Source organism: Copadichromis virginalis, linkage group LG5 (genome assembly GCF_057382275.1).
Source record: "Copadichromis virginalis isolate Kocher_CV1m ecotype Utaka linkage group LG5, C_Virginalis_male_GT1.1, whole genome shotgun sequence".
Lineage (NCBI taxonomy): Eukaryota > Metazoa > Chordata > Actinopteri > Cichliformes > Cichlidae > Copadichromis > Copadichromis virginalis.
Genome location: NC_140622.1, coordinates 17664547 through 17678437, shown reverse-complemented (window position 1 = coordinate 17678437; position 13891 = coordinate 17664547). Strand labels below are relative to the sequence as shown.

Here is a 13891-nt window from a genome sequence, read left to right as displayed (position 1 = left end):
TTTGTTTTCTCATTTGATGGCAATGATCCACGTAGTTGTAGGCCGTATAATGAAGTCCTACCAACAAACCTACCAAGCCCTAGATGGTGACCAAAATAGCTTTGCCGAAACCCAGGATCGAACTAGGGTCCTTTAGATCTTCAGTCTAACGCTCTCCCAGCTGAGCTATTTCGGCACATTTTGCAATGGAAAGTGCTCAAAAATTGCATTCTAATGACCAGTCAGGTCTACAGCTGGCCAAACTGCACTACAGCTGCCATTCTGAGACACTGGATCAATGTGAAGTGAACTTTTAAGCTTTGGATTTAACAGTGAACTGTGATAAACTTTGCTCTCTTAAAGATCAAAGTTGCTCTCTTAAAGTAAGACAGAAAAAAAGTGAAAGTGTAACGTGTCGAGAAACCCAGGGCGGATTTGGTGAGATTGGCATGTCTTAGACACCGGGTTTCGCAAAGGAGCTGAGCTGAGAACCAACTGGCGGTGAGTTGGACCGAGGGGCAGGAAAAGATTCTTTACAGAGCTTGTACGGTGGGATTATCTGAAAGAGGCCTCTGTCCCTGATATCCACAAATCCCATATCGTCATCCCACCTGCAGTCTATGGACTTTGCTAAAGATGACAATGAGGTCACAGAACTATCAAGAACAACTGAGCTTGTTAGGTAAAGCCATGGAAGGGCAAGGATCCAAAGGAGACACCTGAACCCTGGACCCTCAGATTAAAAGTCTGATGCTCTTCCATCTGAGCTACCCAGGTAACAACAGTCAGGTGTTTGTCCTCTGGGACACATATTGTCTTTCTTTTCTGTAAAAACGTGATCTCTTATCCTCTCATTTTACTGTAGGTACTGGTGAGGATTTGCAGTTAGATATTATTAAATGGTCATTTCAGACAAGAGCCAAGGGAAGGATTTGATTCTAGGGGAAACATCGCTAGGCTGTATTATGACGTGTGATCACCCAACCTACAAAGCCCTAGGTAAGTCAATGGTATAATGGGTGAGGCCTGGGAGCTTCTGAAGGAGGACCTTCTTCAAATTCCACCTCCACTTGATGGACGTTTGCAAGCTGCACCATCTGTGTTTGTTTTCTCATTTGATGGCAATGATCCACGTAGTTGTAGGCCGTATAATGAAGTCCTACCAACAAACCTACCAAGCCCTAGATGGTGACCAAAATAGCTTTGCCGAAACCCAGGATCGAACTAGGGTCCTTTAGATCTTCAGTCTAACGCTCTCCCAGCTGAGCTATTTCGGCACGTTTTGCAATGGAAAGTGCTCAAAAATTGCATTCTAATGACCAGTCAGGTCTACAGCTGGCCAAACTGCACTACAGCTGCCATTCTGAGACACTGGATCAATGTGAAGTGAACTTTTAAGCTTTGGATTTAACAGTGAACTGTGATGAACTTTGCTCTCTTAAATGTTGTCCCACCCAAAGTAAGACAGAAAAAAAGTGAAAGTGTAACGTGTCGAGAAACCCAGGGCGGATTTGGTGAGATTGGCATGTCTTAGACACCGGGTTTCGCAAAGGAGCTGAGCTGAGAACCAACTGGCGGTGAGTTGGACCGAGGGGCAGGAAAAGATTCTTTACAGAGCTTGTACGGTGGGATTATCTGAAAGAGGCCTGTGTGCCTGATATCCACAAATCCCATATCGTCATCCCACCTGCAGTCTATGGACTTTGCTAAAGATGACAATGAGGTCACAGAACTATCAAGAACAACTGAGCTTGTTAGGTAAAGCCATGGAAGGGTAAGGATCCAAAGGAGACACCTGGACAGGGACTTGAACCCTGGACCCTCAGATTAAAAGTCTGATGCTCTTCCATCTGAGCTACCCAGGTAACAACAGTCAGGTGTTTGTCCTCTGGGACACATATTGTCTTTCTTTTCTGTAAAAACGTGATCTCTTATCCTCTCATTTTACTGTAGGTACTGGTGAGGATTTGCAGTTAGATATTATTAAATGGTCATTTCAGACAAGAGCCAAGGGAAGGATTTGATTCTAGGGGAAACATCGCTAGGCTGTATTATGACGTGTGATCACCCAACCTACAAAGCCCTAGGTAAGTCAATGGTATAATGGGTGAGGCCTGGGAGCTTCTGAAGGAGGACCTTCTTCAAATTCCACCTCCACTTGATGGACGTTTGCAAGCTGCACCATCTGTGTTTGTTTTCTCATTTGATGGCAATGATCCACGTAGTTGTAGGCCGTATAATGAAGTCCTACCAACAAACCTACCAAGCCCTAGATGGTGACCAAAATAGCTTTGCCGAAACCCAGGATCGAACTAGGGTCCTTTAGATCTTCAGTCTAACGCTCTCCCAGCTGAGCTATTTCGGCACGTTTTGCAATGGAAAGTGCTCAAAAATTGCATTCTAATCACCAGTCAGGTCTACAGCTGGCCAAACTGCACTACAGCTGCCATTCTGAGACACTGGATCAATGTGAAGTTAACTTTTAAGCTTTGGATTTAACAGTGAACTGTGATGAACTTTGCTCTCTTAAATGTTGTCCCACCCAAAGTAAGACAGAAAAAAAGTGAAAGTGTAACGTGTCGAGAAACCCAGGGCGGATTTGGTGAGATTGGCATGTCTTAGACACCGGGTTTCGCAAAGGAGCTGAGCTGAGAACCAACTGGCGGTGAGTTGGACCGAGGGGCAGGAAAAGATTCTTTACAGAGCTTGTACGGTGGGATTATCTGAAAGAGGCCTGTGTGCCTGATATCCACAAATCCCATATCGTCATCCCACCTGCAGTCTATGGACTTTGCTAAAGATGACAATGAGGTCACAGAACTATCAAGAACAACTGAGCTTGTTAGGTAAAGCCATGGAAGGGTAAGGATCCAAAGGAGACACCTGAACCCTGGACCCTCAGATTAAAAGTCTGATGCTCTTCCATCTGAGCTACCCAGGTAACAACAGTCAGGTGTTTGTCCTCTGGGACACATATTGTCTTTCTTTTCTGTAAAAACGTGATCTCTTATCCTCTCATTTTACTGTAGGTACTGGTGAGGATTTGCAGTTAGATATTATTAAATGGTCATTTCAGACAAGAGCCAAGGGAAGGATTTGATTCTAGGGGAAACATCGCTAGGCTGTATTATGACGTGTGATCACCCAACCTACAAAGCCCTAGGTAAGTCAATGGTATAATGGGTGAGGCCTGGGAGCTTCTGAAGGAGGACCTTCTTCAAATTCCACCTCCACTTGATGGACGTTTGCAAGCTGCATCATCTGTGTTTGTTTTCTCATTTGATGGCAATGATCCACGTAGTTGTAGGCCGTATAATGAAGTCCTACCAACAAACCTACCAAGCCCTAGATGGTGACCAAAATAGCTTTGCCGAAACCCAGGATCGAACTAGGGTCCTTTAGATCTTCAGTCTAACGCTCTCCCAGCTGAGCTATTTCGGCACGTTTTGCAATGGAAAGTGCTCAAAAATTGCATTCTAATCACCAGTCAGGTCTACAGCTGGCCAAACTGCACTACAGCTGCCATTCTGAGACACTGGATCAATGTGAAGTGAACTTTTAAGCTTTGGATTTAACAGTGAACTGTGATGAACTTTGCTCTCTTAAATGTTGTCCCACCCAAAGTAAGACAGAAAAAAAGTGAAAGTGTAACGTGTCGAGAAACCCAGGGCGGATTTGGTGAGATTGGCATGTCTTAGACACCGGGTTTCGCAAAGGAGCTGAGCTGAGAACCAACTGGCGGTGAGTTGGACCGAGGGGCAGGAAAAGATTCTTTACAGAGTTTGTACGGTGGGATTATCTGAAATAGGCCTGTGTCCCTGATATCCACAAATCCCATATCGTCATCCCACCTGCAGTCTATGGACTTTGCTAAAGATGACAATGAGGTCACAGAACTATCAAGAACAACTGAGCTTGTTAGGTAAAGCCATGGAAGGGCAAGGATCCAAAGGAGACACCTGGACAGGGACTTGAACCCTGGACCCTCAGATTAAAAGTCTGATGCTCTTCCATCTGAGCTACCCAGGTAACAAGAGTCACGTGTTTGTCCTCTGGGACACATATTGTCTTTCTTTTCTGTAAAAACGTGATCTCTTATCCTCTCATTTTACTGTAGGTACTGGTGAGGATTTGCAGTTAGATATTATTAAATGGTCATTTCAGACAAGAGCCAAGGGAAGGATTTGATTCTAGGGGAAACATCGCTAGGCTGTATTATGACGTGTGATCACCCAACCTACAAAGCCCTAGGTAAGTCAATGGTATAATGGGTGAGGCCTGGGAGCTTCTGAAGGAGGACCTTCTTCAAATTCCACCTCCACTTGATGGACGTTTGCAAGCTGCACCATCTGTGTTTGTTTTCTCATTTGATGGCAATGATCCACGTAGTTGTAGGCCGTATAATGAAGTCCTACCAACAAACCTACCAAGCCCTAGATGGTGACCAAAATAGCTTTGCCGAAACCCAGGATCGAACTAGGGTCCTTTAGATCTTCAGTCTAACGCTCTCCCAGCTGAGCTATTTCGGCACATTTTGCAATGGAAAGTGCTCAAAAATTGCATTCTAATGACCAGTCAGGTCTACAGCTGGCCAAACTGCACTACAGCTGCCATTCTGAGACACTGGATCAATGTGAAGTGAACTTTTAAGCTTTGGATTTAACAGTGAACTGTGATAAACTTTGCTCTCTTAAAGATCAAAGTTGCTCTCTTAAAGTAAGACAGAAAAAAAGTGAAAGTGTAACGTGTCGAGAAACCCAGGGCGGATTTGGTGAGATTGGCATGTCTTAGACACCGGGTTTCGCAAAGGAGCTGAGCTGAGAACCAACTGGCGGTGAGTTGGACCGAGGGGCAGGAAAAGATTCTTTACAGAGCTTGTACGGTGGGATTATCTGAAAGAGGCCTGTGTGCCTGATATCCACAAATCCCATATCGTCATCCCACCTGCAGTCTATGGACTTTGCTAAAGATGACAATGAGGTCACAGAACTATCAAGAACAACTGAGCTTGTTAGGTAAAGCCATGGAAGGGCAAGGATCCAAAGGAGACACCTGGACAGGGACTTGAACCCTGGACCCTCAGATTAAAAGTCTGATGCTCTTCCATCTGAGCTACCCAGGTAACAAGAGTCACACGTTTGTCCTCTGGGACACATATTGTCTTTCTTTTCTGTAAAAACGTGATCTCTTATCCTCTCATTTTACTGTAGGTACTGGTGAGGATTTGCAGTTAGATATTATTAAATGGTCATTTCAGACAAGAGCCAAGGGAAGGATTTGATTCTAGGGGAAACATCGCTAGGCTGTATTATGACGTGTGATCACCCAACCTACAAAGCCCTAGGTAAGTCAATGGTATAATGGGTGAGGCCTGGGAGCTTCTGAAGGAGGACCTTCTTCAAATTCCACCTCCACTTGATGGACGTTTGCAAGCTGCACCATCTGTGTTTGTTTTCTCATTTGATGGCAATGATCCACGTAGTTGTAGGCCGTATAATGAAGTCCTACCAACAAACCTACCAAGCCCTAGATGGTGACCAAAATAGCTTTGCCGAAACCCAGGATCGAACTAGGGTCCTTTAGATCTTCAGTCTAACGCTCTCCCAGCTGAGCTATTTCGGCACATTTTGCAATGGAAAGTGCTCAAAAATTGCATTCTAATGACCAGTCAGGTCTACAGCTGGCCAAACTGCACTACAGCTGCCATTCTGAGACACTGGATCAATGTGAAGTGAACTTTTAAGCTTTGGATTTAACAGTGAACTGTGATGAACTTTGCTCTCTTAAAGAGCAAAGTTGCTCTCTTAAAGTAAGACAGAAAAAAAGTGAAAGTGTAACGTGTCGAGAAACCCAGGGCGGATTTGGTGAGATTGGCATGTCTTAGACACCGGGTTTCGCAAAGGAGCTGAGCTGAGAACCAACTGGCGGTGAGTTGGACCGAGGGGCAGGAAAAGATTCTTTACAGAGCTTGTACGGTGGGATTATCTGAAAGAGGCCTCTGTCCCTGATATCCACAAATCCCATATCGTCATCCCACCTGCAGTCTATGGACTTTGCTAAAGATGACAATGAGGTCACAGAACTATCAAGAACAACTGAGCTTGTTAGGTAAAGCCATGGAAGGGCAAGGATCCAAAGGAGACACCTGGACAGGGACTTGAACCCTGGACCCTCAGATTAAAAGTCTGATGCTCTTCCATCTGAGCTACCCAGGCAACAAGAGTCACGTGTTTGTCCTCTGGGACACATATTGTCTTTCTTTTCTGTAAAAACGTGATCTCTTATCCTCTCATTTTACTGTAGGTACTGGTGAGGATTTGCAGTTAGATATTATTAAATGGTCATTTCAGACAAGAGCCAAGGGAAGGATTTGATTCTAGGGGAAACATCGCTAGGCTGTATTATGACGTGTGATCACCCAACCTACAAAGCCCTAGGTAAGTCAATGGTATAATGGGTGAGGCCTGGGAGCTTCTGAAGGAGGACCTTCTTCAAATTCCACCTCCACTTGATGGACGTTTGCAAGCTGCACCATCTGTGTTTGTTTTCTCATTTGATGGCAATGATCCACGTAGTTGTAGGCCGTATAATGAAGTCCTACCAACAAACCTACCAAGCCCTAGATGGTGACCAAAATAGCTTTGCCGAAACCCAGAATCAAACTAGGGTCCTTTAGATCTTCAGTCTAACGCTCTCCCAGCTGAGCTATTTCGGCACATTTTGCAATGGAAAGTGCTCAAAAATTGCATTCTAATGACCAGTCAGGTCTACAGCTGGCCAAACTGCACTACAGCTGCCATTCTGAGACACTGGATCAATGTGAAGTGAACTTTTAAGCTTTGGATTTAACAGTGAACTGTGATGAACTTTGCTCTCTTAAATGTTGTCCCACCCAAAGTAAGACAGAAAAAAAGTGAAAGTGTAACGTGTCGAGAAACCCAGGGCGGATTTGGTGAGATTGGCATGTCTTAGACACCGGGTTTCGCAAAGGAGCTGAGCTGAGAACCAACTGGCGGTGAGTTGGACCGAGGGGCAGGAAAAGATTCTTTACAGAGCTTGTACGGTGGGATTATCTGAAAGAGGCCTCTGTCCCTGATATCCACAAATCCCATATCGTCATCCCACCTGCAGTCTATGGACTTTGCTAAAGATGACAATGAGGTCACAGAACTATCAAGAACAACTGAGCTTGTTAGGTAAAGCCATGGAAGGGCAAGGATCCAAAGGAGACACCTGGACAGGGACTTGAACCCTGGACCCTCAGATTAAAAGTCTGATGCTCTTCCATCTGAGCTACCCAGGTAACAAGAGTCAGGTGTTTGTCCTCTGGGACACATATTGTCTTTCTTTTCTGTAAAAACGTGATCTCTTATCCTCTCATTTTACTGTAGGTACTGGTGAGGATTTGCAGTTAGATATTATTAAATGGTCATTTCAGACAAGAGCCAAGGGAAGGATTTGATTCTAGGGGAAACATCGCTAGGCTGTATTATGACGTGTGATCACCCAACCTACAAAGCCCTAGGTAAGTCAATGGTATAATGGGTGAGGCCTGGGAGCTTCTGAAGGAGGACCTTCTTCAAATTCCACCTCCACTTGATGGACGTTTGCAAGCTGCACCATCTGTGTTTGTTTTCTCATTTGATGGCAATGATCCACGTAGTTGTAGGCCGTATAATGAAGTCCTACCAACAAACCTACCAAGCCCTAGATGGTGACCAAAATAGCTTTGCCAAAACCTAGGATCGAACTAGGGTCCTTTAGATCTTCAGTCTAACGCTCTCCCAGCTGAGCTATTTCAACACGTTTTGCAATGGAAAGTGCTCAAAAATTGCATTCTAATGAACAGTCAGGTCTACAGCTGGCCAAACTGCACTACAGCTGCCATTCTGAGACACTGGATCAATGTGAAGTTAACTTTTAAGCTTTGGATTTAACAGTGAACTGTGATGAACTTTGCTCTCTTAAAGAGCAAAGTTGCTCTCTTAAAGTAAGACAGAAAAAAAGTGAAAGTGTAACGTGTCGAGAAACCCAGGGCGGATTTGGTGAGATTGGCATGTCTTAGACACCGGGTTTCGCAAAGGAGCTGAGCTGAGAACCAACTGGCGGTGAGTTGGACCGAGGGGCAGGAAAAGATTCTTTACAGAGTTTGTACGGTGGGATTATCTGAAAGAGGCCTCTGTCCCTGATATCCACAAATCCCATATCGTCATCCCACCTGCAGTCTATGGACTTTGCTAAAGATGACAATGAGGTCACAGAACTATCAAGAACAACTGAGCTTGTTAGGTAAAGCCATGGAAGGGCAAGGATCCAAAGGAGACACCTGGACAGGGACTTGAACCCTGGACCCTCAGATTAAAAGTCTGATGCTCTTCCATCTGAGCTACCCAGGTAACAAGAGTCACGTGTTTGTCCTCTGGGACACATATTGTCTTTCTTTTCTGTAAAAACGTGATCTCTTATCCTCTCATTTTACTGTAGGTACTGGTGAGGATTTGCAGTTAGATATTATTAAATGGTCATTTCAGACAAGAGCCAAGGGAAGGATTTGATTCTAGGGGAAACATCGCTAGGCTGTATTATGACGTGTGATCACCCAACCTACAAAGCCCTAGGTAAGTCAATGGTATAATGGGTGAGGCCTGGGAGCTTCTGAAGGAGGACCTTCTTCAAATTCCACCTCCACTTGATGGACGTTTGCAGGCTGCACCATCTGTGTTTGTTTTCTCATTTGATGGCTGTTAGGTATTTTAGTACCATAGTAGCATTTACAGGATATTGTTTTATACAGGAAAACTGTTACTCAATAAGGCCCAACTACTAGTTGTTTTTCTCTTTCTCTGTGACCCAAGAATTAATGTGTAGGACTCACAAGCTGGTACCCCAAGGTCGAAAACACCACAGAGATGAGACCACTTCCTTACTCCCATCCTCCCTTTTTTCTTTATCTCCTGGAAAAGGCTCGTTAAAGGCCAGGTGGTTTGTTTCAGAATTCACTAATGAAAGAACTCTGTATTCTATGTCTAGGAGTGTATTTTGCTGGGATGATCATAAATTGTAGCTGAGCTGATAAACTACACACAGGATACTTCTTTGCTCACAAGGCAGGAAGACGTTTCCTTATTTGGTCTGTACCGGTTTGAACTGGGAAAGCTGACACACGAACCTTTTTTTCCTCTATATAAGCTGTTATGTACTAAATAAACCTTTGAGTCGATTGGGAAGGCAACCTAAAGCAGTCTCTGTTTTCTTGTTCTCCCAAGCTGCTCCCGAGCTCGTACTAACACGCTGAATGGCATACCTGAGTGTTACTTTAAATAATTAGGAATCTTAGAAGGAAAGGACAGAACTCTGCTTATCGCTCACGCCACGGAGGAAACCCGGGAAGGCAATTTCCTTCAATTTTGGTGTCAGAAGTGGGATCCTGACAGAAGGTAAATATGTGTCTTTCATATTTATATAGAGACCTATTATACCTCTCTCAGTGATCGATCCATAAAGAAACGGGATATGCTGACGAAGTTTCACTTAGTGATCCAGAGAGATACACTGACTGACTTCCTCAGTCCCCGAATCCATAAAAAAACGGGATATGCTGACGAAGTTTCACTTAGTGATCCAGAGAGATACACTGACTGACTTCCTCAGTCCCCGAATAAAGTAAATTAACCCTTGTGTGGTGTTGGTGGACACAGGAAGTTGCCTGTTGTCTTGAATATTTTAATTTTGTTTAAGTTGCTCACTCAGAAAGAGTGACACAGGAAGTTGCCTGTTGTCTTAAATACTTCTCGTTAAGTGAGAAGTTGCTCACCAAAGAGTGACACAGGGAGTTGCCTGTTGTCTTAAATACTTCTCGTTAAGTGAGAAGTTGCTCACCAAAGAGTGACACAGGGAGAAGTTGAAAGGGTCTCACAGACCCGATTACCATACAAGGGTTAAAAGCAGTAAATTAAAAGCAGAAAGACACAGGAAGTTGCCTGTTGTTTTACGAGAAGTTGCTCGTTAAGCGAGAAGTTGCTCGCTAAGTGAGAGTTGCTCACACAAACAAAAAATTGCTAGCAATAAATTTAAAGTGACCTCAGCTGTGCCGCAGCGAAAATACTAACCTAAATCCTCCTAGCGTATAAACCCCTCTGGAAATCACTGAACATGGGTCAGAATTATTCAAAGACCACAGACAGGTCCGATAAAAAATCTAAAGTACCTGTAAAACCAAAAATTAATAAAATACAAAATAAAGTCTCAAATAACGGCTCAGTATAACTCCCATTTCCGGTTACGTGTAACCTACGTCCGCGAATCGGTGAAGACGTCCATGATCACGTATCCAGAACATGCGGGAGTGCTTATGTGACTGACTTTGTTTACAACTTAAGAAGTTCAATGCATTCTAATTTATTTCCGGAGCCTTATCCCGAACGATTATCGCCAGAAAACAGGTCAGTAGAAATGTTGAATATCATTTGTGATAAGAAAAGTAGTCTGCTTAAAAAGTCCTGTAGAAAATATATGATAGAATGCCGCGACGTGATGCATCAAATGTTACCGCTATGGACAAAAGGGGGGTAAATAATGACAAAGTCGCCGATTTCTTTAAGAATCTAAAGAAATTCCTGCTAACAATGTCCAGAGACAAAATTGACTTAAATGCAGTAACTATGTGTAAACAGAAGCCTGATGAATCTATCCTAGTATTCATAAAACGCTTTATGCACTGTTGGACAAGCTAGAGGTGCAAATTTAGCTCAGTTTTCCAGCAGCCGCAGACACCCAAAGCAAAAATGAATTTGTGTATTTAATTTAACACAAAGGGTGAAATGTTTGCTGACACTGATAACAGCTTATGTTTTCTCTGCCCTATGTACCGACATGATGGAGAAGGAACATCCTCTGTGTCAGCTGGACCCTCAGCAGAGAATGAACTCAACATCCTTTTTGTCCGGTACTCTATGTCACACACTGTGCCAAAAAAAAAACGTGTACAGACGCCACTAACAGGTAATCCCATGACCGGGAGCCACACTTTTGTTTCTCTCACACTGTTCAACAACATGATAACTGCTCACACAAGTGAAGGTCAAACAGTGATTTTGTCACATAACTCAGACATAGTTTATGACATAACTACACCATGTCGTCACATAGATCTAACCTACCCTATCGACTGTACTATTTCTGCAGTTATGTTGCCAGCTGAATACCAGAATATGACATTATGGTCAAAAAGTGAGAATGATATAGGATTTATTGACTGCATACCTTATCACGCACAGCTAAAAAACAAAAAGCGAGTATATGTCAGGCAATGTCCCCTTTCCACGGAAAAAGCCGCAGCTCTAGATGTCATCATAGGAGATTTATTGACTACAGGAGCAATAAAGCCCACACTCCTGTCAATCCTGTGCCAAAGCCTAACAAACCTGGCGTATGGCGTTTCATACAAGACTTAAGGCAAATTAATGCAGTCATTATGCCTCTGCCACCTCTCGTTTCAGATGTTCACAGCATATTGACATGCATTGCATACACATTTTCCCGTGGTGGATTTATGCTCCGCTCCTTTTTAAGACACACAGCCGTTATTTGCATTTACACATAGAAATAAGCAGTACACTTGCACTCGTCTGCCTCAAGGCATGATAGACAGCCCTGCTGCTTTCTCAATGGTGATCCGTGCTACCCTGGACAGCTTTACTCCTCCTGAGGGCTGTACTCTGATCCACATGTGGATGACCTCCTCCTCTGTGCTGAAAGTGAAAAAACTGTGTCAAATTGCTACACACATGCTTCTCCAGCACCTCCAAAAGACTGGCCACAAAGCATATGCAAAGAAAATGCAGTACTGTCAGACTTCTGTTCAATATTTGGGATTCACACTGTCTCACGGAAAACGTTCCATGACTGCAGACAGGGTCAAAGCTGTGACCTCCGTCCCTCGTCCCACTACACAGAAGGAAATGTTGTCCTTCCTAGGCATGGTGAACTATTGCAGACAGTGGATACCAGACTGTTCTTTTCATGACCACATTCTGCGTGACTGTTGTAAAAAAGACAAGCCTCTTCGAATACTGTGGTCCACAGAAATGACTGCCTCTTTCAATGCATTACAGGGAGTGCTGACCTCCGCCACTCAAAGGTGCTGCCTGAATTGTTCAGGAATGCCGGCCTGCCTGAGGGCAGTAGCAGCTTGCTCTATCATGATAAGGGACTGCGAGAAGCTCACACTCTCACATGACACTATTCTATACACCAATCACCAGGTCACGACCATTCTAGCAAACATAACTACACAACATATGCAAATCTCACTATAAAAGCGAGCAGCACACCTGATTCGCCAGCACATTTATTGATCCTATGCTGTGTTCTTCTGACCGACAGGATGGCTCAGACAGGCTTGACGATCATGACTGCATGACACGTATACAGGAATCCACAGCACCACGTCCAGATTTAGAGCAAACACCTATCTCAGACTCAGCCACGGTTTATGTGGACGGGTCCTGTTCAAGGCCGAATGACAACTCATTTCTTTGTGGCTATTCAGTGGTGACATTGCCTGACATCATACTAGAGGCTCACTCATTACCATTTCACTCAGCACAAAAAGCAGAGCTCATGGCTTTAATACGCACCTGTGAGCTACATTTGGATAAGCATGTGACGATTTACACAGACAGCCGCTATGCATTTGGCGTTGTGCATGACTTTGGCACATTGTGGAGACAAAGAGGATTTAGATCTGCTGATGTAAAATAAATTGCTAAATTGTGATTTTGTTCAAAGACTTTTTCAGGCTATACAGCTGCCATCGGCCGTTGCAGTTGTAAAAACGAAAGGACACAGTACAGCTGACACAGACGAAGCAACAGGTAATGCCTTAGCAGACGTGACAGCCAAGGCTGCAGCTGCATCACAGCTCCCACCTCCGCAGGAAGTATTATCTGTGCCCCTACAGCTGCCACTTGTTACACTCCCAGACTATTTAGAAACAAATGTTGATTTAAAATTCATACAAGAGCAAGCCTCTGCATGTGATTACACCTATTGGGAGAATAATGACTGTACCTTAGATGACAGAGATGGCTTATACAAAAATCTTAAGGGTTTGATTGCCCTCCCATATTCCCTGGTGCCAGTCCTTGCCCGACATTTTCACTGTGTGAGTCATGTCGGACAAAGAGGGGTAATAGGGGCAATAAAATCAAGATTTGTAATTGAGAAAACATCACACGCAGTAAAACGCATATTAGCAACCTGTCTAACATGTGCGCGAACTAATGTAGGTAGCTCAAAAGCGAAACATCAGCATTTACCACAACCAGATTTTCCATTTCATACATTACAAATTGATTTTACACATATGCCAGCACAAGGAAGCATCAAGTACTTACTGGTAATAGTGGATCAATTTAGTAAATGAGTAGAAGCTTATCCAACCTCAAAAGAAACTGCAGAAGTAGTCTGTCAAAAGTTGAGCAATGAAATAATACCCAGATTCGGAATACCTCACCAGATTAACAGTGATAGAGGATCTTCATTCACATTAGAAGTAATTCAAAAGTGTGCTAAAACTTTAATGACCTGGGTCAAATTACTTACTCAAGTCCTGTGTGAGATTAGAATGACTCAATCTGCAGTAACCAAATTATTTCCATTTGAAATAAGACTATTTCCAAGACCATGGTCAGCTTCCAGAGGGGCACCGCTAGTAGAAGGTGATGTATATTGCATTGTCCACTGATGTTCACAACCTGGTAGAAAAACTGAATAATAACTATCAGAAAGTTTGTCTCTCTCAGCTTTTCCCCTCCACAGTTCCACCAGTGGAGACAAGGAGACGCATGTTGGAGAAGCCACTAAAACCAAGGACACTCTGGGAGGCCGCGTTTTCCAGCCCCCAGGCTTT

The 13891-nt window shown here is 43.8% G+C and overlaps 14 non-coding genes across 14 annotated transcripts; all 14 read right to left on the bottom strand.

Moving 5' to 3' along the window:
* Window positions 1-102: 102 nt before the first annotated feature.
* trnaf-gaa (transfer RNA phenylalanine (anticodon GAA)) lies at window positions 103-175 on the bottom strand. The gene has a single exon. It is a non-coding gene; the product is annotated as a tRNA-Phe (tRNA).
* Window positions 176-1183: 1008 nt separating this feature from the next.
* trnaf-gaa (transfer RNA phenylalanine (anticodon GAA)) lies at window positions 1184-1256 on the bottom strand. The gene has a single exon. It is a non-coding gene; the product is annotated as a tRNA-Phe (tRNA).
* Window positions 1257-1771: 515 nt separating this feature from the next.
* trnak-uuu (transfer RNA lysine (anticodon UUU)) lies at window positions 1772-1844 on the bottom strand. Its single transcript has one exon. It is a non-coding gene; the product is annotated as a tRNA-Lys (tRNA).
* Window positions 1845-2271: 427 nt separating this feature from the next.
* On the bottom strand, window positions 2272-2344 carry trnaf-gaa (transfer RNA phenylalanine (anticodon GAA)). The gene has a single exon. It is a non-coding gene; the product is annotated as a tRNA-Phe (tRNA).
* A 1003-nt stretch (window positions 2345-3347) lies between these two features.
* Window positions 3348-3420, bottom strand: trnaf-gaa (transfer RNA phenylalanine (anticodon GAA)). Its single transcript has one exon. It is a non-coding gene; the product is annotated as a tRNA-Phe (tRNA).
* Window positions 3421-3935: 515 nt separating this feature from the next.
* On the bottom strand, window positions 3936-4008 carry trnak-uuu (transfer RNA lysine (anticodon UUU)). Its single transcript has one exon. It is a non-coding gene; the product is annotated as a tRNA-Lys (tRNA).
* A 427-nt stretch (window positions 4009-4435) lies between these two features.
* trnaf-gaa (transfer RNA phenylalanine (anticodon GAA)) lies at window positions 4436-4508 on the bottom strand. The gene has a single exon. It is a non-coding gene; the product is annotated as a tRNA-Phe (tRNA).
* Window positions 4509-5028: 520 nt separating this feature from the next.
* On the bottom strand, window positions 5029-5101 carry trnak-uuu (transfer RNA lysine (anticodon UUU)). The gene has a single exon. It is a non-coding gene; the product is annotated as a tRNA-Lys (tRNA).
* Window positions 5102-5528: 427 nt separating this feature from the next.
* trnaf-gaa (transfer RNA phenylalanine (anticodon GAA)) lies at window positions 5529-5601 on the bottom strand. Its single transcript has one exon. It is a non-coding gene; the product is annotated as a tRNA-Phe (tRNA).
* Window positions 5602-6121: 520 nt separating this feature from the next.
* Window positions 6122-6194, bottom strand: trnak-uuu (transfer RNA lysine (anticodon UUU)). Its single transcript has one exon. It is a non-coding gene; the product is annotated as a tRNA-Lys (tRNA).
* Window positions 6195-6621: 427 nt separating this feature from the next.
* Window positions 6622-6694, bottom strand: trnaf-gaa (transfer RNA phenylalanine (anticodon GAA)). Its single transcript has one exon. It is a non-coding gene; the product is annotated as a tRNA-Phe (tRNA).
* A 515-nt stretch (window positions 6695-7209) lies between these two features.
* Window positions 7210-7282, bottom strand: trnak-uuu (transfer RNA lysine (anticodon UUU)). Its single transcript has one exon. It is a non-coding gene; the product is annotated as a tRNA-Lys (tRNA).
* A 427-nt stretch (window positions 7283-7709) lies between these two features.
* trnaf-gaa (transfer RNA phenylalanine (anticodon GAA)) lies at window positions 7710-7782 on the bottom strand. Its single transcript has one exon. It is a non-coding gene; the product is annotated as a tRNA-Phe (tRNA).
* A 520-nt stretch (window positions 7783-8302) lies between these two features.
* trnak-uuu (transfer RNA lysine (anticodon UUU)) lies at window positions 8303-8375 on the bottom strand. Its single transcript has one exon. It is a non-coding gene; the product is annotated as a tRNA-Lys (tRNA).
* Window positions 8376-13891: the final 5516 nt, after the last annotated feature.